Genomic DNA, 27213 nt, shown 5'->3' with positions numbered 1-27213 from the left:
CTCAGAAAAACACTGAATTACCACATGATCCAGCAGTTCTACTTCTGGGTATATATCCAAAATAATTGAAAGGAGGGTCTCAAAGAGCTATCTGTACATCCAGCTAAAAGGTGGAAGCAGCCTGCATGTCCATCAGTGGATGAATGGATAAATACAATGTTTTATTACATATAATAGAATGTGATTCAGCCTTAAAAGGGAAGAAAATTCTGACACGTGCTACAACATGGAAAAGCCTAGAAGGCCTTATGTGTTGTGAAAAGAAAAGCCTGTCACGAAAGGTCAAATACTGTATGATTCCACTTACACACAGTACCCAGAAGAGCCGAATTCACAGACAGAAAGTACAACTGTGGTTGCTAGGAGATCAGGGAAGGGAAATGGGAATTATTACTTAACAGGTAGAGTCTCAGTTTGGGAAGATAAAAGAAGTTGTGGAGGTGGATGGTGGTGATCGTTGTACAACAACATGAATGTACTTACAGCCACAGAACTGCACATTTTAAAATGGTTAAAAGGGTAAACTGTATGTAATGTACATTTCACCACAATAAAAATATTACTCCGTATGTAGTACAGGGAAACAAAGTAAAGAAAAACAGGAGAGCCAAACTGAAAGATATGGAAGGGAGAGCAGAATGGTCTGCTTGCTCTCAGATCCACGCATGACCTTCTGTGTCCTGAACCTTGGGGGCTGACATCTCAAAACTGTATTTCCCAAACTCCTTGTCCCACTGGCTTCCTCCTCTGCTAGATGCTGTCAGTGAGAGTGCCAGGCAGGAGGCTGGATGGTAGGAGGATATTTCTCCTCTGCTTCCTCTGGGTTTTGTGGTGTCTCCATCAGTGGCTGTATCTCCCCAGAGGTCTCTGTTCCTGTAGAGCAGACTTGCCATGGTTCTAGATGGCCTCAGCTTCTGAATTCTGGTAAGACTATCTCCTTGCTGTAACTCTAGAGCCTGAGGCGTGACAACAGTTTTTTGCTACTGCTAACTTTTAGTTTGCCTCATGGTCCCATTTGGCTTTCAGATACCCTAAAACAGCAGTCCCCAACCTTTTTGGCACCAGGGACCGGTTTCATGGAAGACAATTTTTCCACGGGGCTGGGGATGGCTCAGGAGGTAACGCAAGTGATGGGGAGCAATGGGGAGCGGCAGATAAAGCTTCGCTCACTAGCCTGTCGCTCCCCGCCCGCTGTGCAGCCTGGGGGTTGGGGACCCCTGTCCTAAAACATTTGTAACTAATCCCCCATATGTCTTAGTCTGTTCAGGCTGCTCTAGCAAAAACAATATAAACTGGGTGGATTATAAACAACAAACATTTATTTCTCACAGTTCTAGAGGCTAGGAAGTCCAAGATCATGGTGCTGGTAGATGTGGTGTTGGGTGTGCGTTCATTTTCTTTCTAGACAGCTGTCTTTTTGCTGTAACCCCACATGGTGGAAGGGAGGAGCTCACTCTCTGGGGTCTCTTTTATACAATGCTAATCCCATCCATGAGGCTCTGCCCTTGTGACCTAATCACTTCCCAAAGGCCTCATACCCAACACCATTACCCTGGCGGTTAGGATTTAAAAATATGAATCTGGGGAGGATACAAACATTCAGACCATAGCACCATATTAAATTCCCTCTGTCGAACTACTTGGTATTAATTCTGTTTTCCTGACTGATTCAGTCTAACAGGCATCTAATCAGTTTGAGAAGGAGAGAATGGAGAAAAAGCAATAGACAGTGGCTGGAAGTTTTCCCAAACAGGTGAAAGGTATAAACACTCAAATTTAGGAAGCTCAGTAAATTTTTTTGAAAATCCACAGTCAGATACACTGCTATGAAACTACAGAAAACCAAAGACAATGAGAAGCTCTTAAAACCAACTGAATAGAAAAGATATATTACACATAGAAGGAAACAATTAGAGTGACTGCTGATATTTCAATAGAAAACAGTAGTATAATATTCAAAATGCTGAAATAAAATAACTGTTAATCTAGAACAAACAAAAGTATCCTTCAAGATCAAAGGCAGACTAAAGATATTTTTCACCAAAAAAAAAAATTGAGTTTAATGACAGTGACCCCTAAGAAAGAGAACTTCTAAAGGATGTCTCTGAAGAATGATAATGGTCTCACAAGGAAGGTCTCAACTGCCAAAAACAGTAAATAAATTGTTACACATGTGTGTAAATCTAAACTAACACTGACCGTAAGAAACAATAATAGACAAAAATGAACAATAACAATCAAAAGCAGAGTGATAGAATTTAAAATGTTAAGTTCCTCATATAGTTAAAGAGGCAATTAGAAATAATAACTTTAGACTTTAAGATATACATGTCAAACACTTAAACACTAGACCCTCAAAATACTATGCATAATATTAAAAGAGAAAAAGTGATATTAACAAACTCATTCAATCAAAAAACTCAGGAAAAAAGAATAAAGGAAGCATTAAAAAAGCAGAAGAAATAGAAGTCATAAGATAGCCCTGTGGAAAGAATTATAAATATGTCAGTAATCACAAGAATTGTAAATGGACCAAACTCACCAGTCAAAAGACAGAAACCGGTAGCTTCTGGCTGTTTGCATGAGATTCACATAAACTACAGACAGAGAGAGACTGGAAATAAAATAATGGTACCATGTAAATATTCAACAAAAGAAAGTGATGTGGCTAGATTAACATCAGACAAAATGTACTCTAAGGAAAAATATTTATTAGAGGTAAAGAGGATCACTACATAATAATCAAAGACTTAATTCACCAAGAAAATATAAACGCTCAAAACAGAGGCCCAAAATACGTAAAATAAGAACTGAAAGATATACAAAGAAAAATGGAGAAAGTCACAATTTTAGTGGGAGATTTTAACACACCTTGCCAGTGATTTCTGGATCAAGTGGAGAAAAAGCTTCTTAAGAATAAATAAAATTTAAACAATTAACAAAGAAAATTGAATGGATATCCTGAATACACATGAAATCCTGTGTCTAATAATGAATACGCTTCCTGAGCACATATGACTGCAATGTAATTAAGTAAGAAGTCAACAACTATTAGATAAATTTATAAAAACCTATACCCTTGGATACTTTAAAAGGAGCAATTTAAGAGCCAAAGAGGAGATGTAATGACCATTTTAAAATAGACTTAGAACTGAATAATAATAAAAATACTACTCATGAGAATGTATGGGATACAACTGAAACAGTACACAGAGGAAAACAGCCTCAAATTTTCTATTACAAAGGAAGAAAAGCTAAAAATTATATAATTACAAAATAAAAGCAAAAAGTGTAGAAAAAAGGAAGATAAGAGTTGAAATTAAAGAAAGACATTACAGAAAAAGAATAAGACAAATTAGAGGATTGATAAATATAATAGTTCTTCAAAGAGAATTTTTTAAAAATAGACAAGCCTCTATCAAGACTGATCAAGAAAAAACCAAACAAGAGAGAAGGCACAGATGGACAGTACTAAGGATGAAAGACTAACAAATTACAGCAGAGACTAAAAAGATCATAAAAGGATATAATTTTAGATCAAGAAACTTAAAAACAGATTAAATGGACAATTTCCTAGAAATAATATTAGAGAAGGAAAGAATAGAAAAATAAGTTATTTTTCTTGGAATGTTTGCATTAATGGTTCATACTCTAACTCTTAACGCTCAATTCCTAACTCATATAATCACTAAGGAGAGTACGTTAAGTTCTTAAACACCAGAAAATCACTCTAAGTATCTTTTAATACTTTAGAGGTAATGATCAAATTTATCAGTAGAATGGGCTAGAAACCCAATTTAGGGATAATTTCTTCATAAGTGAACATAAGCACATTTTCTCTTCTCATATAACACAAACTTTAATCAGCTTAATTGCTAACTTTTCCAAAATAGAGACAGAGAACGCCATTTCTCAATGAAAATGCAATTCACCCATGACAGAAAACACACTAAGTAGCAAGTGGCTTTATTCAAAACTAAGCAACATTTTAACACTGCGATTCTCACTTTTTTCTGTAGAATATTACTGGAAGATCCTTCCCGTTATGCATGCACTTCTGCCAAGCTGTTTAAACTGCATCACATATGGTTTAAGTTAGAGTCAAAAGCAGCCCCTGTCTGTGATGAAAGAGAAATCCTGGAACATCAACAGGGCAGCTGCAGAACTTGTCTCTCTCCACAGACAGCAGCCAGAAGGATCTCAACACAGAAGCTGGACGACATTATCTTCCCGCTAAAAATCCTTCAAAATCCACATTCTTACCATGTCCTTCGGATCCTTTCTGACCTCCCTAAACTCAACCTATGTTCTTCACCACTCACAGTGACTGCAGCCTCAGCTGCCTTCTGACAAGTCTTAGAACATTGTAGACTCTTTGCTGCTGCAGGACCTCCTGTAGTCTTTGCCAAGATGCTTCCCCAACCACGTGCATGGCTGGCTGAACTTCTCTCAGCCATGGTCACATATCATCAGTTATTATGCCCACAAATGAACTGTGCATGATTTTAATTTATTGTGTAGATTATTCTCCTGGTATGATTATGAAAGCAATAAAGCCTTGCTGGTTAAAAGCAGCCTAGAGAAAAGTGAGTTTGCCATGTAAACTCACCTTCCAGAGACACCAGGCTGAATCACCAAGCAAGTTTCAAGTATTTCCTTTTTCACAGAACTTTAAAACACAGGCTCACAGACATCTCTGGGCTCGCTGAACTACAGACCAGATAAATCGGTCACACATCCCTTCCAGCTTTCCAATAACACAGGCAATAAAGTTTGGTTTAAAACAGACCTTGTCCAGTTATATGTATGGTCTGCTTTGAATGAGCCATAACCATGTTTTATTCCCTTCAATTTGCTTAAAAGCATTTTGTAGAGAAGGGAAACAAGGTCTACTTATGTACTTCTAGCCATGTATTCTGCTTTCCACCACTCATTTTCTCATTCTGCAATTACTGGGATAAAAGTACGTGCTTAAACACTAGAACCAAAAGAAAGGCTATCAATTCCTAGAAAATTTCCCCCTACTTAAAAAATGGCACTAGTGAGAACCCCAAAAACTTTAAGTCATCAAAACACGCTTTTAAGTTTTGGTACAAACCTATAAACTTCAGTGTCCACAGCTGTAAAATGGAATAATAATGCATGTTTGAACTAATTCTCAGAGTTGACCTAAGTATCAAATGAGTTTTATGAGGAAATGATGCTTCGTAAATTGTAATACAGGATGACTCGCCTCCTTTTTCAAGGATGCAAGCTGGGTTATAGTTTTGGCCACACAATTACCTGTTCAAATTAGTAAGGGATACCTTCTGAGTCAGAAATCACAAACTGAGATGTCTGCAGGGACAAAGTAGGTAAAATATATGAGTGAAGCACTCCTGGATGAAATAAAAGCAGGGAGTAGAGGCATCGTGGCAAAGTGGAAAGTGTGTGCCCCATCCAAAGTGGGCGGCCACATCCTGGCTGCAGCGCTGCCAGCTGCAAGCCCCACCCTGCCTGGTCCTCTTGTTTTTCAGGAGAAGCGAGGACTCTGGGAATTTACGTAAATTTTACAAACCATTGGTAAATAGTCGTAAAGTAGTCAGTTATTTTAAAGTACCAAGCTGACCCAGATAAATATAGCAAATTCAGCCAAATTCAGCCTTTATACCTATATCAGCTTGTGACTTCTACATGAGGTTTGTTTTGTGTTCTTTGTTAAAAATGGCCAATAAACAAGAACCTATCCACGTGATGCAATCACCCTGGGACATCAGGAAAAACAGATAACAACGTCTAGCATTTTTCTGTGTATCAGATGCCAGGTACCTACAGGGCTTATAGTTTTACATGCATTATGTCATTTAACTTTTAACACTTATAAGAAACCCTTTCAGAAAGGCATTACTATAACCCCCATTTTCAGAAAAGAAGACTGAAGATTAGAGAGTTTTTAAGGTCATAATGCTGGTAAATGCAAGAGTCAAGAAACAAACCAGGTCAAAGTCCACAGTAGAAATTTGAGGACTTTCCTGGTGGCTCAGTGGTTAAGAATCCGCCTGCCAATGCAAGGGACACGGGTTCGAGCCCTGGTCCGGGAAGATCCCACATGCCGCGGAGCAACTAAGCCCGTGCGCCACAACTACTGAGCCTGCGTGCCTAGAGCCCATGCTCCACAGCAAGAGAAGCCACTGCAATGAGAAGCCCGCATGCCGCAACTAGAGAAAGCCCGCGTGCAGCAATAAAAACCCAACGCAGCCAAAAATAAAATAAATAAATTTATTTTTAAAAAAAGAAAGAAATTCGCTGTTCAGTGATAGATGATTTCAGTTCTAAAGAGTAATGCTTCCCAACTTGAGGTTCCTGACTCCCTGTGTGTCCTTAAAGTGGTAAGGGGTCTTCCGTGAATTAGTTTGAAAGTCTAATGGAAATCTGTTTACCCTCTAAGGATAACTGAGTTTGTTTCCTATGCAAAGGAAAGGGAGTTTTTTACATACAATCTTTCAAATTATAAATCCAGGGAAAAAATTGATGAAGAGACCCTCATTTGTTGGGTTAAAAAAAAAAAAAAAAGGAAGTAGTTTACAGCACTGACATTGCAGAAATTATTAAAATGATCAAACATTCTTACATCAAAACTGTACATACTTTACGTCTATATAGTCTAAAGTATATCTGCACTTTCAAATATCTGTTTGTTTATCACACTATTAGTAGCAACTAATGGATTTTCAAATAGTTTGGACTTGACAGATAAAAGTTACTTTTCAAAGAATATTTGCACAAAAAAAAATAAGCTGTAAAGACACAGTTGAAAAAGGAAGTGCAGAACAATGTTACTCCTTATGTGACTGACCAAAATCTCTCCAAATAGATATAGTCTGGTATTAAAGATCACCACATCGAATCTTTTACTTTGTGCTTTTTTGGTTCCCAACAATAATAATAAAAAAGGACTAAGACAAATGAGAGTAATTTTTCACATGCCTAGACATCACATCAAGATACTCATAAAGAACAAGTTATCTTTGAAATCTTATACATTTCTAAATTTCCCCATTTGAAAACAATTATCTTTTATAATATAATAAAAATCAATACGGCATGAATAACATGCACCGTCATTTATCTGTCAAAACTTGGCACTTAGGCTCCAGCAAATCCAGAAAACTTGTCGACTTTATCACCTACCTTTAGCAAAGCTTGAAAACAATGCATAATAATGTTCGGATATCATGACACAGAGTAAGTATCCAGACTGCAGCTGTGATCCTGGGCCTGTAACACACAACAAACAAGTCAAGGTGTTACAGGATAAGCATCAAGGATCCATGGAAAGTATTTAGAAGTTGAACCTAGAAACGTTTAGGTAGTATGGCTCAACGATAATTTATTCTTCAGGTTTCGCATTATTTGCACAAGTAACACGGAACACCTCACATTCTGCACAGGCATAAAATAACTCTAAAGTTATGGACCAATGAGAATTAAAAAAAAAAAATTAAGAGGCTTTAAGGGCACGCATTCAATCACCAAGAAAACTCCAGACACAACAAAACCCATAAGGATTCTTTGGGTTTTCAAATTTTCTCAAAAATCTTTTTTTTTTAATTTTAGGACCATTACAATGTCTATTTAAAGGCTTACAGCCAACAATCATCCCAATAATAAAATATTATTTAATTTTTAATTTCTCGTAGGAAAATTCTAGCAAGGTGCAAATAGACTAAACTACTACGAACAGGGCTGTTGGCGAGCAAGTCGAGATGACATCGTTTCTGGGAGGATTTCTCTACTTCTCAATCTCACAATGCTCTTTCCTGTCTGCACGTTCTCCTTAAGAAAGAAACTTTAGAGATGAGTCTGGAGCGGCAGGGACCCCAGCTCCACCGACCTGCTGCCAGAGAAATCAGCCCTGAACAGGCGTTCCCTCGGGTTGAGCCGGCGCGGCGCGGGCCACAGGTTCCCGAGACTCGGTCGGGACGAGGCGCGCGGTCCCCACGGGCCCCCCTCCCGTTCCCGGTCCGGTTTTCCGGGGTGGACGCGGGGTTCTCGGAGCCCCGCGTTCGCCCCACCCGCCCCCAGTGGCCGGGGAAACGACGCCGCCAGGCCCGGGGCTCCCCGCCGCCGAGGCCCAGACCCCTACCTGCGCCGGAAGCCGGCGTCTCCATCCACCCCTCGGGCGTGCAGGGCGGGACGGCCGGGGGCGGGGCGCTCGAGGGGGCGGCCCCTCGCCAGGCTCTGGAAGAGCGTTTTTCCTCCCGCCCGCAGGTGCCGCTTTTCCGCGGGACCGCCGGGAGTGGAGGCCGCGCTGTCGGCCTCGCGCTCCTCGCAGTGCCCGGGACTGGCGGCCGAGGCTGCGAGGGGCTTCATGGCGCTCGGCCGCGCCTCCCTGGCCTGGACCCCAAACTCCGTGGGGCTCGTGCCACGAGGATGTCATCTCGAGGCCAGCGGGCTCAGACCCTGAAATTGAGAGGGAGAATGACTAATGAGGTCTCCCCCGCAGATACCAGTTCACTTTAGCGGCCTGCGAAGGAACTTCTGCCTTAGGGAGGAGGCCTGTTAAATCACCAACCCTCTGGCTGGTCCTCTCTGTCTGAGCTTGAGCTCGCCGGACGGGTCTGTGCTGGCCAGGTTCCCTGAACAGCCTAAGGGACATTTGGGGCATGCTTATGCCTTCCTCCCCTTCAAAAGGTGAGAACGACAAAAATGGCGTTTGATTCTGTTAATAATCTAAATGGGTCTGTCATTCGCGATGCCCCAAAATTCGAAGAATTCTAGAAGACCGAACAGGCGTCATCTAGTCTTAATCAATGCATCTGTCTTAAGGAAAAAACACGATCATTTGAGTAGATGCCAAAAGGGCATTCAGCATATTTATGATATTTTCCTCATAAAATACCTTTGAAATCTAGAACTTGAACAGTGGGTTTTTCTCAGAATATCGTATATTTCATCTAATATGTGATGATATCTCAGAGTATTGAGAATATCGTATCAATACTAACATTATATAAACATACAAATTTTCTAGTTCTTTCTTTAAAAACTAGATCATACCAAATATATTATTTAACATAAGAATTAATAAAGAGTAAGCAAATGGCCACATACAAAATTGTAAGAGGCCAACCATGACCAATTAAAATACAGTGGGAAAAATGGATCCCGTTCACAATAGCAACAAAGAATACAAAATAACTAGGGATGATAAAAAATGAGAAAGGTGGGAGATCTGAAATCGAGAAATCATCTGTAAAGTATTTTATAATTGGAGAGTCATAGGATATCCTTCAGTGAGAAGACAAGATTTTAAATACATAATTACTGCCTCCCAAATTAAGAGACAAAACATTCTAAACTTCATCTGAGAAACTACAAGCTAGAATAGCTAAGACCAGCGGTCCTCAGACTATGGTCTGGAGGTATCTAGGGTCCTAGAAACTCTTTCAAGGGGTTCACAGGATCAAAATGGCTTTCATAACAATATTAAGACTTTCTTCACTTTTTTCACTCCCATTCTTTCACAAATATACAGTGAAGTTTCCCAGTGGTTGCATAATATGTGATATCACAACAGATTGAATGCAGAAGCAGAAATGTCTTCTGTTACGCCAAACATTAAAGGAATTAACATGAATTTAAAACAATGCCATTTCTCCTACTAAATTTCCTTTGTTTTGGAAAATATAATTATTTTTCATAAAAAATGTTATTGATATTTATGTTAACACGCAATGAGTTTCCTAGTTTTTAAAATTAATATAGAAACAAATATTTTTTATTTTCTTACTTTTAATTTTCTGATATGGTATATATTGATGAATATAACACAAACAAAAGCTCTTTGGAATTCTCAATGATTTTTAAGAGTGTAAAGAGGGTTTGAAAAACCCCAAAAGTTTGAGAACCTTCTGATAACAATGAAAAAAACCCATATTATTAAACTATAATAATTAAGGGTACTAACTCAAGAAGAGAACAGTGTGTCTGATGCAGTCAGCAGCCTAAGACCATCAAGGACAAAACCTGTAGCCCCACGACTGATTCATTGTAACCGTGGAGACCGGGCACCAGAGAAACCATGAGATGAAGTTTTGATCGGCTCAAAGCAGAGAAGGGTTGGGAGTAGAGGGGCCAGCCTGAGGTCTGGACTGCAGAATGAGCTCAGGGTCCTGTTTCCGTGGATAAATGTAGAATGTCGCACTCAGAAACACCTTACCTGAAGCTCTGCACCTGCATTGTAATCAAGCCTGCTTCTCTGTGTCAGAGTGAGTTAGAACCTCCATGCAAGATTGGGATGTTTCATTCTTACTGTTACAATCTCAAAAATCGAATTTTCTGATAGTCTCTGGCTTCAGAGAACAGAATTTTCCAAAGAGTAAGAAAACAGTAGGCACTCAGAGGAGATGGTTTTTGTGACCCTTTACAGCTGCACGTACCCTTGGGAAGGAATATGGTTTCCTGTTCATCTTATATGAATGAATGAATTAATTAAGATGAATGAATGAATATGGTTTCCTATTCATCCTGAATAGCCAGGCAGATTCTGTACTCTCACTCTGAGATTTTTTTTTCGGTCTCAAAAAATAAAACCCCACAACCGATTAACTAGTCCAAAAGCACTTGCTAACAGATATGAGAACTTTACATATGATACAAAGCCATAAAAAGCAATATAGGAGAAAAAATTTGTTCAGTAAATGATTTTAGGACAGTTGGTTAGCTTTTAGGCAAATACGTAATTAGATCTTGTGTCATATCATGCACAAGATAAATACCATAAGGATTAAAAAGTTACATGTAGGAGACTTCCCTGGTGGCACAGTAGTTAAGAATCCGCCTGCCAATGCAGGGGGCATGGGTTCGATCCCTGGTCTGGGAAGATCCCACATGCCGCGGAGCAACTAAGCCCGTGAGCCACAACTACTGAAGCCTGCGCACCTAGAGACCGTGTTTCGCGACAAAAGAAGCCAGAGCAATGAGAAGCCCAGAGCAATGAGAAGCCCGCGCACCGCAAGCCACCGCAATGAGAAGCCCGCGCACCGCAACGAAGAGTATCCCACGCTCTCTGCAACTAGAGAAAGCCCACGTGCAGCAACAAAGACCCAACACAGACAAAAATAAATATTTTTTAAGTTAAAGTTAGAAAATCAAAAGCCTAGTTAAAGTTAAATGTAATATCTATCAAATATTTGGATGGGAAAACATTTTATGTTTAAAAACAATTGTATGGGAAAATTATTGGTAACTTTAACTGAGAAAGCTGTTAAATCCTTAAAACCATCAACCAAAACAAAGAAAAAACAACAAACCTGCAAAGGGAAACTATACTCTGGAAAAAATAGGTGCCACAGATCAAACAGCGTTCATATCTTTAATCTATAAAAGAAAAGTGCATTGAAACCAGGACTTTAATGGTTAAAGAAGACCATATATAGGTAAGTGCTGCAATAGAGGGATAGGTAGGAGGCTATGGAAGCACAAAGGAGAAAGCAGGTAATTCTATGTGGGTCTGGGTTGAGGGGTTGAATAAGGGCAAGGGGAAGGGAGGGTAGTCAGGGAAGTTTTCTCAGAGGAGTTATTGGGTTTGGGGCGTAAGGCTGCATAGGAGCTCATCACTAGGTAGACAGAGGAAAGGAGATCTTAGCAGACAGACAGAGGAGTATGTGCAGCAATAAAAAGTCCTGGGGGAAACAAAATGCCTATGGCTGGAGAGGCATGGCAGATAAAGCTGCAACGTGGAGGAGTTTGTGTAACGGAGCAGGACCCCATGGGGCTTTCCGGGGGTGGGGGGGAACAGGAGGCAGGCCTTCGCCCGCATCCTCTGCTGGAGCTCCTCTCTGAAGTACCTAGATGGTAGTGTGTGATGCACATTTCCTGAGTGGTTTTGCAGATGTGAACCACGCCCCCCAGCCCCAGCCCCATCCCTCCCCCCCCCACCCCCACACTCCCACACCTCCAACAAGTGGAAGATGTTAATTACTTGAGAAGAGCACACAGCCCCCAGGCCTCCTGGAGCCTAAGGACTGATGATGTTAACCCCTGAGACACCGCCCCGCTACCTCACCGTCAGCCAATCAGAGTGGCGCACAAGCTGATCGCACACACACGGGACCCTTCACCTGGCTTTTAAGAGCGCTTTGCCGAAACCGTTCACTGAGTTCGGGGCTTTTAGGGCATGACCCACCTGTCTCCTTGCATGGCCCTGTAGTGAACCTTTCTCTGCCCCAAACTCCGATGTTTCAATTTGTTTGGCCTCAGTGTGTGTCGGGCACACGAAGTTGCGTTAACATTTGGTCCAAAAGCCCCGTATGCTACACCAAAGAGCACAGATGTATTTGATCATGGGAATTAATTAAAGACATTTCCATCGTGAATACCACAATCTGATAGGTGAGACAGAGAAGAAGAGGTGACTTTGAGGGCTACTAAGGATTTTTGATGGCCAGATTTTGTAACTGAATGTGGCAGAAAGACAAAAGAGTTGGAATGACTGAGGTTTTTGCCTTGGGTCTGATGACACAAAAGGGAATCTTCTTTTTGTTAGCAGTCCACACCTTCCCCTTTGCTCCCTGAGAGATCTATTTTTGACGAAGGAATGCCTTGATAAGCGTAGGACACACGTACTACCCACCACTGCTACCTCCCCCCCCCCCCCCCCCGCATGAGTGTGCTTGAGTGATAAGAAATGGTTGCATAACTGTTTTCTAGGAAAGTTGATTTCGGTCAGTTGAGGGCTTTGTTTTGCGGAGTAGAATGAAATGTTTGGGGAAAGACTGGGGAAAGAACTAAGAAGCTCAGGAGCCATTTGACTACATTTTGCCAAAGGGTGAAAGAATAGAACCCTCTTCTCTATGAAGCCTTCAGTAAAACCACAGGAGGGATGGTGTGGGCTGGAGATAAGATGAAGTATTAAGTCTAGCCTCAAGGTGACTCACAAAGACCCAGTGCTATCCCTCAACTAGTTAGAGAGCTGTGGTCCCAGAAACCGAAGTACAGAAGGAGATGTGGGTTTGGGATGGAAACAATTCTAAATTCCACATGGTGTGTCTGACATGTAAGTAATTATTAGGCATAAGATACAGCTTTTTTAGAATGTTCAAAGTCTCTCCCTTTTAGAATAGGTTCATATCTCTTTTACCTCCAGAAAGGGCAGGGTTTACTTTCCTTTGTCTCCTATGTTACTTTGTTCTGCTCGTAAGCTCTTTTTACTGGACTGGTTTTCTGCCATCTCACGATATGTTCTCTACTGTTATTTTTCCCTGTATTTCTCCCCTCTTATGCAGGAGATGCTCAGACTCTGCCAGAGATTTAGGGACTTTTACTTCCAACCAATTAGAAACAAGACATAAAGAGCTGTGGCTCAGAGTAGAAGGTCATCTTTATTACTCTCAAAAGGAAATTAAAGAATGAGCCCCACCTCTTCTCTCTCATTCCAGTTTTAACCCACCTGTCCAGTGCCGGGCGAAGGGGCTCAGAGGAAGCAGGAACTGAATGGACGTGACAGAGGCAGACCCCTCCTTGTAAGCGAACCCAGCACAACTGGTGCAGAGATTCAGGAGAGCAGGTAAGGGAAGGAACAGGGCTCCTGCCAGCATTCAGAGCCTCAGAAACACCTCCTTGAAACATCTGTGCAAGAACTGCAGCCCAGTGAAATTAGTTCTCAAACGTAGCCTTACCTCGATCACACTGGTACTGACTTCATTTAGATTTTCACCACCCTAGGGTATTCCGGCGTTTTCCTGACTCTTGCCTCTGCTTTGCCACCCCAACTTTACAACAAGTTAAACTATGGGCTGTATTACTCAAGCCCTTCAGAGGAAGCCTCCTTACATTGATAGCACACCCATGTGGTGACCCTCTCAGGCAAGAACACATAGCACAAGGTCCACAGATCTCTCCAACAGCTCTCTTCTTTAAATGGCATGGAAGGATTACATAAGTATCATTTAATGACCATGAAATAGAGGTTTTAGGCAAACATGGTTCAGGGTGAGCTTTTCCTGATTAGTGATATAATAACCCTTCCCTGTGATTACAACAGTTAATGAATGGGCCAGGAGTTCAGAATGCACACATCTATGGAAGAAGTTTGTTCCCATTGAAGTAAGCAACCCCAATAAAAATCCCAATGTACATTCTTTTTTGAGAGTTCCTGAAGCTGAAATGTAGACACAGCCTTGTCTTCCGCATTGCAAACTAATTTCTGATTTCAGAACATTGCAAAATTCTTTGTCATGTAATTAACTCAAGGCGGAGAAGCCTCAAATGGTGAGGTGAAGCAGGTTGTCTTGGTGGTGTTAAATTATACATTTGGCTAAAGCTGAGGTAAAGTAACCCCACAGAGCTTGTTAAAATATTCACACTACGAATTAGTGTAATGGGGGCAGTAGATTCTGTGCAAGATAGCTTTGGAAAGCAGGAAAACCAGCAGAGTAAATGTCAAACAAACAAACAACAGAAACAACAAAAACAAAGAACAAAATCTACTTTGGAAATACGTTTAAAAATGTTTCCAGGTCCTCCCACGTATTTTTCGCTTCAAGTCCACCAAATATGTGGTTTTTCACTCCCTTTCATAGATATCTGTCCTTCTGATCTTTTTAAATTGTGACCCTCAGGGTATAATTAATTCTCATTTCAATGAGTTTATCTATAAAAGGAAACAAACATAGGAAGCACTCCCTGTGCCATATGCCTACCAGGCCCTTTCCATCCACCATTTAATTGAATCCTCACAAGAACCCAACTGTAAAGAAATGAGCATTTCCATTTTGCAAAAGAGGAAACTAAGGCAAAGGGAGGTTAAGTAACTAACCCAAGGTTGTCCTGTTTATAAGTCGTGGACCCAGGTAGTGAGAAGCAATGTATATGTAGTTGAGCAGGTATAGAGCATGAGATGTGTAGCTGACTTGCCTTGTTTTAAAAGTTGCCTAGGGCTTCCCTGGTGGCGCAGTGGTTGAGAGTCCGCCTGCCGATGCTAGGGGACGCGGGTTCGTGCCCCGGTCCGCGAAGATCCCACATGCCGCGGAGCGCCTGGGCCCGTGAGCCGTGGCCGCTGAGCCTGCGCGTCTGAAGCCTGTGCTCCACAACGGGAGAGGCCACAACAGTGAGAGGCCCGCGTACCGCAAAAAAAAAAAAAAAGTTGCCTAAAATAATAAATTCTAATGGCATTTCTTTGTTTTTAGACACTTTGTTTATAAACAGTTGCTTAGATAAGAAATGGGGGACTTTGACATGCCAGATTTGTTGATTGTCCTTTTTTTAAAAAATCGTACTGAAATACACATAACATAAAAATTCCCATCTTTATTTTTAAGTGAACAGTTCAGTGGCGTTAAGTACATTCACATTGTTGTGCTACCATCACCACCATCTATCCACAAAACTCTTGTCATCTTGTAAAACTGAAACTGTGTGCCCGTTAGACAGTAACTACCATTCCGCATTTCCCCAGCCCCTGGCAATCACTGTTCTACTGTCTGTCTCGATGAATTGGCTACTCTAGTTACTTCAGATAAGTGGAATCATATGGCCCTTGTCCTTTCCTGGCTGGCTTATTTTACTTAGCATTATGTCCTCAAGGTTCATCCATGTTGTAGCATGTCATAATTTCCTTCCATTTTAAGACTGAATAATATTCCATTGTACGCGTATACCACATTTTGTTTATTCATCCATTGATGGACACTTCCACCTTTTGGCTGCTGTGAATAATGCTGCTCTGAACATGGATGTACAAACCCCAAGTCTCTGCTTTTAATTCTTTTGGGTATATATCCAAGAGAAGAATTGCTAGAGCAAATGGTAATTCTATTATTAATTTTTTGAGACACAACAATACTGTTTTCCACAGAGACTGTACCATTTTACATTCCCACCAACAGTACACAAGGGTTCCAGTTTCTTCACATCCTCTCCAAAATTTGTTAAGTGCTGGGTTTTTTGAGTAGCCATCCCCACGGACGGGAGGTGAGGTTGATTGCCTTTTAATGCATAGGCTTGCTTTTGCATAGAAAGGGAGGAAACTTCCAAGATACCCCCAAATATCTTCCCACTGACTTATAAATGCATCCGAAATTCTTTGCAATGTGTGAGTCATTCCAGGCTCTCAATAGAATGCATATTAGCTGTTAATGGTAAAGAGCAGTTATGTAATTCATTTCACATATCCTTACAACCTTTCCATGAGGTCAATGTTATTATCCCCATGTTACATGTGAGGAAACTGAGGTCTGGATTATTCAAGAGTCAGGAGATTCAAACTCAGATCCTATGGCTCCAAATCCTGGATAGTTCCACACTGCTAGAAACTGGAGGCTGTTGGGAAGTGTGTTAAAGAGGAAGTTGTTATCACTGATTAAAAATTATTGGATTGATTAGCAGAGAACAGGACCTGAGAGGGTGTGGGACACAGCACTGCTTAGTCTTCATGGTGGGGTTGGAAGTGGAAAAGGGTTGAAAAAAGTGGATGCTGGTAGTGAGCCTAAATTCAAGTGAACGATTCTAGGATCTGGAAGTTGCGGAGCCTTCCAAAGAGAAGTATGTTGAGGCAGAAATTGAGGAAAACTAAATACAACCATAACCTGTTTCACTACTTTGCAGAGGATGGGGTTTGTTGCTGACAAACCTAGAAACACTGGGCAAAAGTGTCTCTCCTTCTCAATTTTCCACCTGAAAAATGGAGATCACTATCTTTCTTATAGGAAAAAGCAAGTATTTGATTCTATAATGTTCTAAGCTTCTCAGAGAACAAACGTTTACTATGTTTTCTTTCCTTGATTTAACTCTGAAAATGACAAGATAATCAAACTTTCTTTCACTGTTCAACATAGAACTTGAATATTTAAAACAAAACACTGTATATGAAAGTGTTAAACTCTTTCAGAATTTGCTATATTACAGCTCTAGAATGACTATGGACCCCATTCACTTAAAAAATAAACCTGTAATAATGTTTGACATTCTAATAATGCAATTTGAAAAATTGCTTCAAGACCAGTGTTTTGAGATAAATGGGAGACTAAGAAATGAAAAGATCAGGCATTACGACCCTTTCATTTGTTCACATCTGATCATTTAACAATAAGAACTTTAAAATGTGAATAATCTTTTAGTGATCCACCAACTTTATTCTTTCAATAATTTCGAAGAATGTAACAGTAATATGTTGAATTCAGAAATGAGACAAAATTAGAAATATGAATAAACAGAAAAAAATGTAGAAAAGGTGTGGAAATAAGCTTGAGAATAGTCTAATACAACCAGGTGTCCCTAATAAACATCATGTCCTAATAGTGCTTTACCCATTTCAAAGTATTTCTTAGTTTACATGGAAGTGTGCCAGTGGAGACTGTAATTCACACATCCAACGTGACTGCTAAGTATAAGTTTAAAACTACTAGGGTCCTGCTCTGTCTGCAGGGATAGCATGTCACCAATGAAATGATACACATTTGTTCCAAAAAGGATTGTGAATGGAGCCTAACTTAAAAGTCTTTAAAGTAAAAAAAGAGATAGCATATCTTTTGGTGAGTGTGATATGAAAGATTATTTCCATGGCCCATTATACTCATCTGGACAAGTGCCACAGCAAATGTTACTTGACTCTCTGGCTCCTGGAAAGAGATCCAATTCTAGACCTGTCCTGGAAATTAAGATATAAACTTTGATTGTCTCCAAGGGACTGACACTGGTAATGGCAAGGCCGGGGAGTTTGACATCTTTAAAAGTATACTTGATCAAGAAGGTCCTAAAGGAACATGGTTTGATTAAAGTACTTCGGCAAAGCAGGTCAGGAAAGTCCTCGGGAATGCTTTGCCACTGTCCTCACTAAATATCTCTAAAATTACTTACACATATACACAATTGTAGGTATTCCAAAAGATTTTGTTTATTTGATGTATTTCACAGTGTGTGTGTATATGTAAACAAATGCGCATATGCTGGGATGATTCCTATCTCACTCAAGGTCACAAATATTTTTAGAATAAATGGATAGTAAAGAAGAAAAATTAGCCAGTAGAGGCTCCTATAAGAAGTCAGATGAGAAAAAAAAAAGGAAGAGAGGCAGCAGTGTAGGAAAGGCGTTTTTTAAGCTAGTGGAGAGTTAAAGCAAGAGAAAAAAGCCAATAGAAGAGGAAATACTGAAGATCACGTGCCAATCTACCTTAGAAAAAAAATACATAGCAGATGTTAAGCGCATACGTCTTGCCCTGTGCAAGTGGCTTTCCATAAGTTTTCTCTGAACACCCCTGAAGCATGAACCTGATTTTCTCCCATAGAGTACCTTTAAAACAGCTCTGAGCCCATTGCATTAGGATTTTTGTTTATGTGTCTTCTCAAAGTCAGAAATCACCATTTATTCATTTTTGTGTCCTCGATGCCTCAGCACAGGGTGGCAGTTCTGTTGGCAACTAAATGACTGGATGAAAAGACAGGGAGAAGAGGAGGAAGAATGATCTGGGACCCCCAGGCTTCCTTTTGTGTGAATTAGGAGAAGCCTACAGTGAGGACATTTCTGGCTTCCACTTTGGGTGAATTAAACAGAAAAACATAGCAAACAAAGTTCACAAAAGACTGCTCAGCTAAATCTATTATTGTTCCCCCTAGGGAATGTCAACTGCCCATTTACCTTGTCGACACAACCAGAGAGGTCACTACAGGGCATGATGGTCCAACACAGAGCCTCACGTAAGTGAACATTAATAGTTATATATGCTTATCCGGGTGACATATTGCTTCTTCCTCTGTGATTGTGAACCATCTTCCTGATTCTTAAACACATTGAGCATTGAGTATCTGATCATCTGAGTCTTTTTGAAAGTAAATATAAGAAAAAACTATACTTGACGCTTTGATCCAGGTTACCACAGCCCACTTTTTTCAAAATCATTTTTATGCCAGCTGCTGCCCAGGTCTGAGATGATTGATATCATTACTGGTAGTGAATGAGCATCTGAGAAAGGCAAAGTGAAGCTGATCAGAGGTCATTTTCCATGGGCAATCCATCCTGCATAACCCTCAGTGTCCCATTTGTTTTTCCCTCTTCTTTAAACTTTATCCATTTTTTTTCTCTTTAAAATGTTTTGTCATCTTATTAATACTGTGATTGTTCTCAATGAGGAGTTATTTATTTATGCCCTATTAATATTGCCCATATGGGTTTAACACTGTGTTAGGTTCCCTGATGAACAGAAAAGAAGCAAACGGAATGGCTCCTGTCTTCAAGTGGTTAATATTAATCTGTCACATTGAACAGCAGATAGAAAAACTTAATAGCTGTCGTTTATGGTGATTTACAGTTAAGTGCTTTCTCACATAATCTCTTATTTCTTTCCTTCTCACAATTCTATGGGGAGCTCTTGATGGAACCAGGATTCAAATGCAGTTGTTTAATCCTGTCTGTCTGCATGTATGCATGTGTATATATGTTATATATGAGTATATATAATTTTTATGTATAAATATATATTTTATTTTGCATAAATATATTTATATTGCATACATACATATAGGTATGTATATATACATATATGTATATGTGTACACACGTATATACATACATACACACGTATATATTTTTTTAAGTTGATGCAATTTCAAGACTCTGGTTCTACTCTGGATTTATAACTTACTGGCTGTTAAACATGGGCACACAGACCCAGTTTCTTTATCTGTAAAATGAAAATGGTAAGCCCAGTCATAACATATTTTTGCAGGAAATTTGTGAAGACCCAATAAAATAGCATTTATGAAACCATTCTCAAAGTCACAATAAAAAATGTGAAACATTATTATATACTGTGGTTGCCCTGAAGAGAAAACTTCTTAAGAACCAAGAAATTAAATGGAAACTTGACAAATAGTCTCCCCAGGAGACCATCTTATTGGTCTTCAATCCTGAAATAGGAAGGGACCAAATTTTCTTCTCTGAGACTCGTACTTATACCAGAAATAGGAGGTTTGCTTGGCCATGCTTCCTGCTAAAATGCCATGGACACAAAACACATTACATAATACGTACATACATATCCCTGGCATACAGAGTCAAGGAATATTCAGAAAGAAAGGTATATTTAAGTTTTACATCCTAATTATTGAATTAAAAGTAGACCTTTAGCTCAATTCTAAATTTCCTCTAGTGACAGATTTGTAAGTCACAAGCTTACCAAACTGAAAGAGAGAGAGAGGTTTTAAAACTATAGCAGTAAGATGTTCTGGAGTGGCTGAAGGACTCTATATAATCTTGCGAAATATTTCCATTTATTTCCTTATTTATTTTACTTACCTATTTATTTATATTGAGGTATAGTTGATGTACAATGTTATATGCATTTCAGGTGTGCAACATAGTGATTCATAATATTTAAAGGTTATACTCCATTTATAGTTATTATAAAATATTGGCCATATTCTCTGTGCCTTATAATATATCCTTGTAGCTTATTTATTTTATACATAGTAGTTTGTACCTCTTAATCCCCTATATCTATTTTGCCCTTCCCCCTTTCCCTCTCCCCACTGGTAACCATTAGTTTGTTCTCTATGTCTGTGAGTTCGTTTCTTTTTTGCTATACTCACTAGTGTGTATTTTTTAGATTCCACATGTAAGTGATATCATACAACATTTGTCTTTCTCTCTCTGACTTATTTCACTTAGCATACCTCCAAGTCTACGCATGTTTTCGCAAATGGCAAAATTTCATTCTTTCTATGGCCGAGTAATATTCCATTGTATATATGTACCACATCTTTTTTCTTTCGTCTGTTGATGGACACTTGGGTTGCTTCTATATCTTGGGTATTGTAAGTAATGCTGCCAGGAGCATTGGGGTGCATGTATCTTTTATAATTAGTGTTTTGGGTTTTTTTTCTAGATATATACCCAGGAGTGGAATTTTTAGTTCATATGGTATTTCTTTCTACTTCAGTTTTTTGAGAAACCTCCATACTGTCTTCCACAGTGGCTGCACCAATTTACATTCCCACCAACAGTGCACAAGGGTTCCTTTTTCTCCATATCCTCTCCAACATTTGCCATTTGTGGTCTTTTTGATGATAGCTATTCGTACAGGTGTGAGGTGACATCTCATTGTGGTTTTGATTTGCATTCTCTGCTGATTAATGATGTTGAGCATCTTTTCATGCACCTGATGGCCATTTGTATGTCTTCTTTGGAAAAATGTCTGTTCCATTTTTTAATAGACATCTGCCTATTTTTTAATCAGATTGTTTTTTTTTTTTTGCTGTTGAGTTGTATGAGCTGTTTATATACTTAGATATTAACCCCTTATTGCTTATATCATTTGCAAATATTTTCTCCCATTCAGTAGGTTGGGTTTTTGTTTTGTTGATGGTTTCCTTGGCTGTGTTAAAGCTTTTAAGTTTAATTAGTTCCCATTTATTTATTTTTGCTTTTGTTTGCTTTAGGAGACAGATCAAAAAAATATTGGGGGCTTCCCTGGTGGCACAGTGGTTGAGAGTCCACCTGCCGATGCAGGGGACACGGGTTCGTGCCCCGGTCTGGGAAGATCCCACAGGCTGCGGAGCGGCTGGGCCCGTGAGCCATGGCCGCTGAGCCTGCGCGTCCGGAGGCTGTGCTCCACAACGGGAGAGGCCACAACAGTGAGAGGCCCGTGAACCGCAAAAAAAAAAAAAAATATATATATATATAGGAAGTGCTCTTGGGGTCCGCACCTGTGGAGAAGTAAAGAAAGTGGGATTGGGCGGATAATTCTCTCTCTAGTCCAAAATATAATGCCATCTTCTGTATCATATTTTGATTCATTTGATTGCCATGTCAAATCAGACATGAGGTTTTTAAACTAAAACATTCTAGAGTGTTCACTTTTTATTTGAGCTCTAAGCAGAAGGAAACTATTGTCACCGAAAAAGTTCTCAAACTCCCTGCATGATTAAGGAGCACCGAGGGAGTTCAGGAACCAAGCAGGACAGAACAGTGCTGATTCTTCAAGGAAGACTCAGCTGACAGGCAATGTAGAGGCACTTAGGTGGCAGAACTAGGATGTGACACAGCCATTCTCACAGGTAGAAGCAATAGAATCATCTGTGAGGATAATAACATGAAAGATGGATGTCCCTCTCCAACGGGACAACAGAGACAAAAGTAACAGAATATTCAGAGGAGGAAAGAGCCCATGTTTCAGCTCTCCCTAAAGGAGCAACTGTGTTTTCTTTACTTTTCATCTGTAGCTCTTTCTCTGTAGACATATGTGAAGGGGGCTATGGGTAGAGGGGGGCTGTTCTTTCTGGAGACAAGAAGCCCCTGGCGGATCCTAGAGCTAGCATTCAGCTCTCTCAGGCATGCTTGGAGAGCTAGCAGGGCTGCCTGTCAGAAGTCGGCTTGCACAAGGGACGGAAGAGTGAACTAGGAGAGCGCTTCCCATTAAGAGAGGAAGGAGTCGTGACAAGCCTGACCCAGAAACACAGCCTTAGTCATCAGAGGGGAGCACAGAGCCGAAGCTGTCACTCAGCTACATGCCTGGACCTTGCCTGAGTCCAAGGGCAAGAATGGAAGCTATAAGGGAAGCAAGTAAATAGCTGTTACACCAGAAGCTGAGAGTCTCCATGTGGGCATCACGGATCAACGTGCATCATTTGTGCAAACAGACTGAGGCGCCTGTTCTGCCACGGACCACAGAGTCCAGGTCCCTCGGGGACTCCTAGGCATCGTGGTGGTCCAGGCGTGGGACAACAGAAGCATGATGGTGCCAGGAGGGAGGTCATCATCTGAGGTGATTTGATCATCAGAGTGCCTGGAGAAGACTGGATAGAGGCTCTAACGTGTCACATATGGGGCTCTCTGGGACAATGGGAATTGTCACAATGATGTTCTTTTCTGGGACATACATTTGGTAATTTTTTCCTCCCTTAATGAAATATTTTTAATACATTATTGTCAAATACCTTATATCTAGGAAACACTAGGCTCTCCATGAGATCTAATTCCTAAATTTCTGCATGGGGACTCAGGATGAAATCAGTGTGAATAATCCCCAGTCAGTAACTCAGGCCCTCTGAGCTCTGTGTAACTCTGGTCATATCCAGCCCACTCTTCTTTCCGGAAAGGCTGGATTAGTGGAAACCTGGGCAAGATAGCTTCCTGGGACCTCGGGTTAGGGGTACAGAATAAGGAATCAGCCAAAGAGTAGCATCAAAACAAACAAAAAAGGTGCATATACAGGAGTGAAAGGGTGGGGAGATACTCTCAAACCTCCTGGTCAATTGGAGGTGCTCACATCAGGTAGAAATAAAGATACGGAGACAAAAATGGGACAGAGAAACCAGGCCAAGGGATGAGGAGTCCACACAGCCTAGAGACATTCTGGAGCCCAACTGTAGACACCCCGCTCTGCACAGGACATTTATTTTTTTTAATTGAAGTACAGTTGATTTATAATATTGAGTTAGTTTCAGGTGTACCGCAAAGAGATTCAGTTTATATACATACACACACACACACACACACACACACACACACACACACACACACACATACACATTCTTTTTCAGATTCTTTTCCCATATAGGTTATTACAAAATATTGAATATAGTTCCCAGTGTATTTAAAGGCCATAAAACAAAATCCACAGATTTTATAATTATATAGTATATTAGTGTGCCAGGGTTGCCACACCAGAGCGCCACAGGCTGGGTGGTTTAGCAACAGAATTTTATTTTCTCATGGTTTTGGAGGTTAGAAGTGTGAAATGAAGGGGTCAGCAGGGTTGCTTTGTTCTGAGGCCTCTCCCCTTGGCTTGCAGACGGCCGTCTTCTCCCTGAATCTTCACAAGGTCTTCCTGCTGTACATGTCTGTCTCCCAGTTTCCTCTTCTTCTAAGGACATCGTCTTCTTGGACTAGGGTCCACCTGAATGACCTCATTTACTTAATCGTCTCTTTAAAGACCCGATCTCCACTCAATATCATGTAACAACCTAAATGGGAAAAGAATTTGAAAAAAGAATAGATACATGTATATGTATAACTGAATCACTTTGCTGAATCACACAACACTGTTAATCAACCACATTCCAGTATAAAATAAAAAGTTAAAAAAAAAGACCCTATCTCTGAAACAGTCACATTCTGAGGTACTGGGAGTTAGGACATCAACAAATGAATGTTACAGGGCTGGGGGCAGGGGAGGACAATTCAGCCCATAACACTTCTTTAAAATCATTATATCAGCGCACATACTTAGGGTTAGTTTAATTAATTAATTAGTAAGGAAGTTGTCCCTGTTATATTTTTCTCTGCACTTGGAAGACACCATGGAGTAGGGAAAGGAGGTAGTTGGATGTTTAGGCAGGAGACTGTGTCATCATTTCCAATCCTGTCATCAGGTACTACCTACTGTTGGGAGAGAGCTGGGTAGCAAATTCTACCTGTCCACGTTCTCCGGAGGGGAGTCCTTCCAAGCCAAGGAAAAGGGGAATGGTGGGAAAGAGTGGCAGCAAATGAGCTTGGCCAGTGTCTTAAGAAGGGGGTGCCATCTCCGTCTTGAGAGGGAGACTTGGGTGCAGACGTTTATTGGGAGTGCTCTCAGAATCAGCACCTGTGGAGAAGTAAAGAGAGTGGAATTGTGCAGAGGCAGGAGCTGGGCTCGGTGCAGTCTGTGTGATCGCACCAAATCAGATTAGAGCAGCTCCTCCCCAGAGCCCTGGAGCTGGGATGGCCCTCCAAGTTGTGCCCTTAGTAGGCAAGAGGGCTGGATATCCCCAACTACACACACACACACACACACACACACACACACACGCCAGTTGTTAGATGAGTACCATCCCCTAGGATGGGGAGTGACCTTACACAAGGCAGCTCTCTTCAACTACATCCCAGCAGCTGGAGGATGAGGGTCTCAGTCCCAAAGGGGGGATCCAGTGGACACTATAGCATCCACTACAGTCAACTTTGTATATGTTGACTAAATTATTCAGAAACAGTCAGTCAGGGGCCCATGAGAAGATGACAAATGCCCGCTTGAAAAGAAATTAGTCTTTGATCTTCCCTGATTGAAAGGGGTAAATCCTATGAAACATGTGGTTGTAATGGTGGTTTCAAACCAAAGTAGTCTCTAAAATTGGAGAGATGTTTTTAAATGAACTCATGTGATTCACTGGCCCTGAAAATGTCAATTAAGTAACATTACAGCAAAATTCCTGAATTTACTTTTGCCTCTTTAACATGACCTCCTTCTAGGCAACAGAGACTTCTTAAACAATTGCTCTATATAGAGTGAGCTATTTCCAACCTTTTTAGGATACATACAGACATATAAAAATGTGTTATCTCCCCTCCCCTCCCCCCCGACCTTTCCATAAAGAGTGAAAATAGGTTATTATACATCTAAGATATTTTAATCATGGAAATTTACAAGATTGAATTATTCAATTCCCTATGTTTTTCAACAAATATTTGCTGAACATCTTCTCTATGCCCAGCACAGTGTGTAAGGTGAGCACTGAGGGTACTTTAAAAATGAAAAAGACAGAAGTGATCCCAGCCTTCAATTTATTTACAGTCTTTGGAAGACACAGACAAGAAAAAAGTAAAAAAATAAAACAAAACAAACAAACAAAAAAAACTAAATAAAATAATTACAAATTGTTTTATGTGCTATTAAGAAGACAGCATGCCAACCTGGAGAATAACTGAGGGGAAGAGTTCAGCTGCTTTGGGGGTATTGGGAGGGTCCCTCTGAGGAGGTGATCTTGAAGCTCTGGGTTGAAGGTCAGGAAGGGACCAGACAATTGTGCAAAAAAGGAAGTGTCCCCGGCAGAGAGAACAACATGCAGAGGTAGTGAGGTGGGGAGTAGGAAGGAGCTTGGCCTGTCAAGGGCCTGAAGAGGGAAAGTTGGGAGAGTGTTAGGATGCAGATCAGGCAGGAACTTGGAGGTGTCTAGATTTTATTCGAAGAACACTGAAGGATTTCCATTTGGGAAGAGAGATGTCTGACTTATATTTTAATAAGATGGCGCTGGTTTTTCATGGAGAATGGGCCAGAGGAGCCTCCCAGAAAAAACAGGGAGAAGAGTTAGGAAGCTGTTACCAAAAACTAGAGAGGGATGATGGTGGGATTAGAATAATTGGAATTGCATGCAGGGTGGGTGGGGTCAACCTGGAAGGGAAAGGGGCTCGTCAGAGTGACTGTGAAATACTTAACTCAGGCAGCTGGGTGGGTGGTAGTTCCATGTCCTGAGATCTGGGTGTTAGGGGTCGGGGAGTGAATTCTTATTTATCTTCTGCTTTTTTCTCTCACCTTCTCTACCTGCATGCCTACATATGCCTTTACAGCACATAGATAGTAACTGTAGGTACTACAACAAATTCATTAATAATATAAAAATAATAATGATGATAATAACTGTTATCCTGTTTTCCATAGAGACCAGGGACTATGCCAGGTACTGTATATATCCCATTATCTCATTAATCCGCACTGTAATCCCAGGAGGCTGTCCCCATATATCGCACGAGGAAACCAAAGTCTACAGAGTTTGTTACCGGCTCTAAGTCACATTACATACCTATCTGGTTATTATTGACCTATTGGGATTCGAACAGAAGAAGCCAGACTTCAAAACTGACATGGATTTTCTACGTCCTGAATTTAAGCTCTTTGAGATGTTGATTTTTGGACAGTTTTTATGACACATTCAAAGATTTCTCTGCAAAGAAACTTATTTCCTTCATGTTGTCGTGCAGTAGTTTCAGCTAATAGTTCTTCACCATCTGTCATACGATCAGACTAGCATCAGAAGATCCAAGTCTGCAAATATTTTGTATCAACAGAAGCCTCCTAGCTGATTTCAAACATGCTGAAAGCGAGCCTAGAATAAAGAGCATGATGAATTGTCAAATCCATAACCTCTGATGTTTCTTTAGAGGATTTCTGCAGGGAGTTTCTATTAATGTTAAAGGCAGTTAAATGCATTCATTTTCTCTGATGGTGAACAAGTCCATTTGATTTGAGAATAAGAAAGATTCTATGCCTGCCAGGAGACTGAATATTTGGATTTTTGGATTACTGACAATATCTATTGCCCCTTCCTTATTGCAGGCTAAGCCCTGCCATGCACCCCTGGCCATCTGGGGTGGGTAGGAAAAGGGGTCTCTTGTGTGCATGAGTGCAGGTGGTTGGTGACAAGCTTCTAGGAGAGCTTCTCTGAGTATCTGTGGCTGCCTGGGTTTCCCTGTACCAACAGAGGAGT

General features: G+C 40.6%; 1 protein-coding gene across 5 annotated transcripts in view; it reads right to left on the bottom strand.

The window, feature by feature from the left end:
- MYO3A (myosin IIIA) overlaps positions 1-8220 on the bottom strand; it is a 176919-nt gene extending 168699 nt beyond the window's left edge. For all 5 annotated transcript variants that reach the window (XR_013827377.1, XM_079915200.1, XM_079915197.1 and 2 more), the window contains exons 1-2: positions 8126-8220; positions 7171-7257 (exon numbers count right to left, since the gene is read on the bottom strand). The gene's annotated coding sequence lies outside the window, so the exon portion shown is untranslated. The remainder of the gene's footprint in view (positions 1-7170; positions 7258-8125) is intronic.
- Positions 8221-27213: the final 18993 nt, after the last annotated feature.

This window comes from Stenella coeruleoalba (assembly GCF_951394435.1).
Source record: "Stenella coeruleoalba genome assembly, chromosome: 2".
Lineage (NCBI taxonomy): Eukaryota > Metazoa > Chordata > Mammalia > Artiodactyla > Delphinidae > Stenella > Stenella coeruleoalba.
The sequence above is the reverse complement of the archived record's forward strand: the minus strand, read 5'-3'. Positions and strand labels throughout refer to the sequence as shown.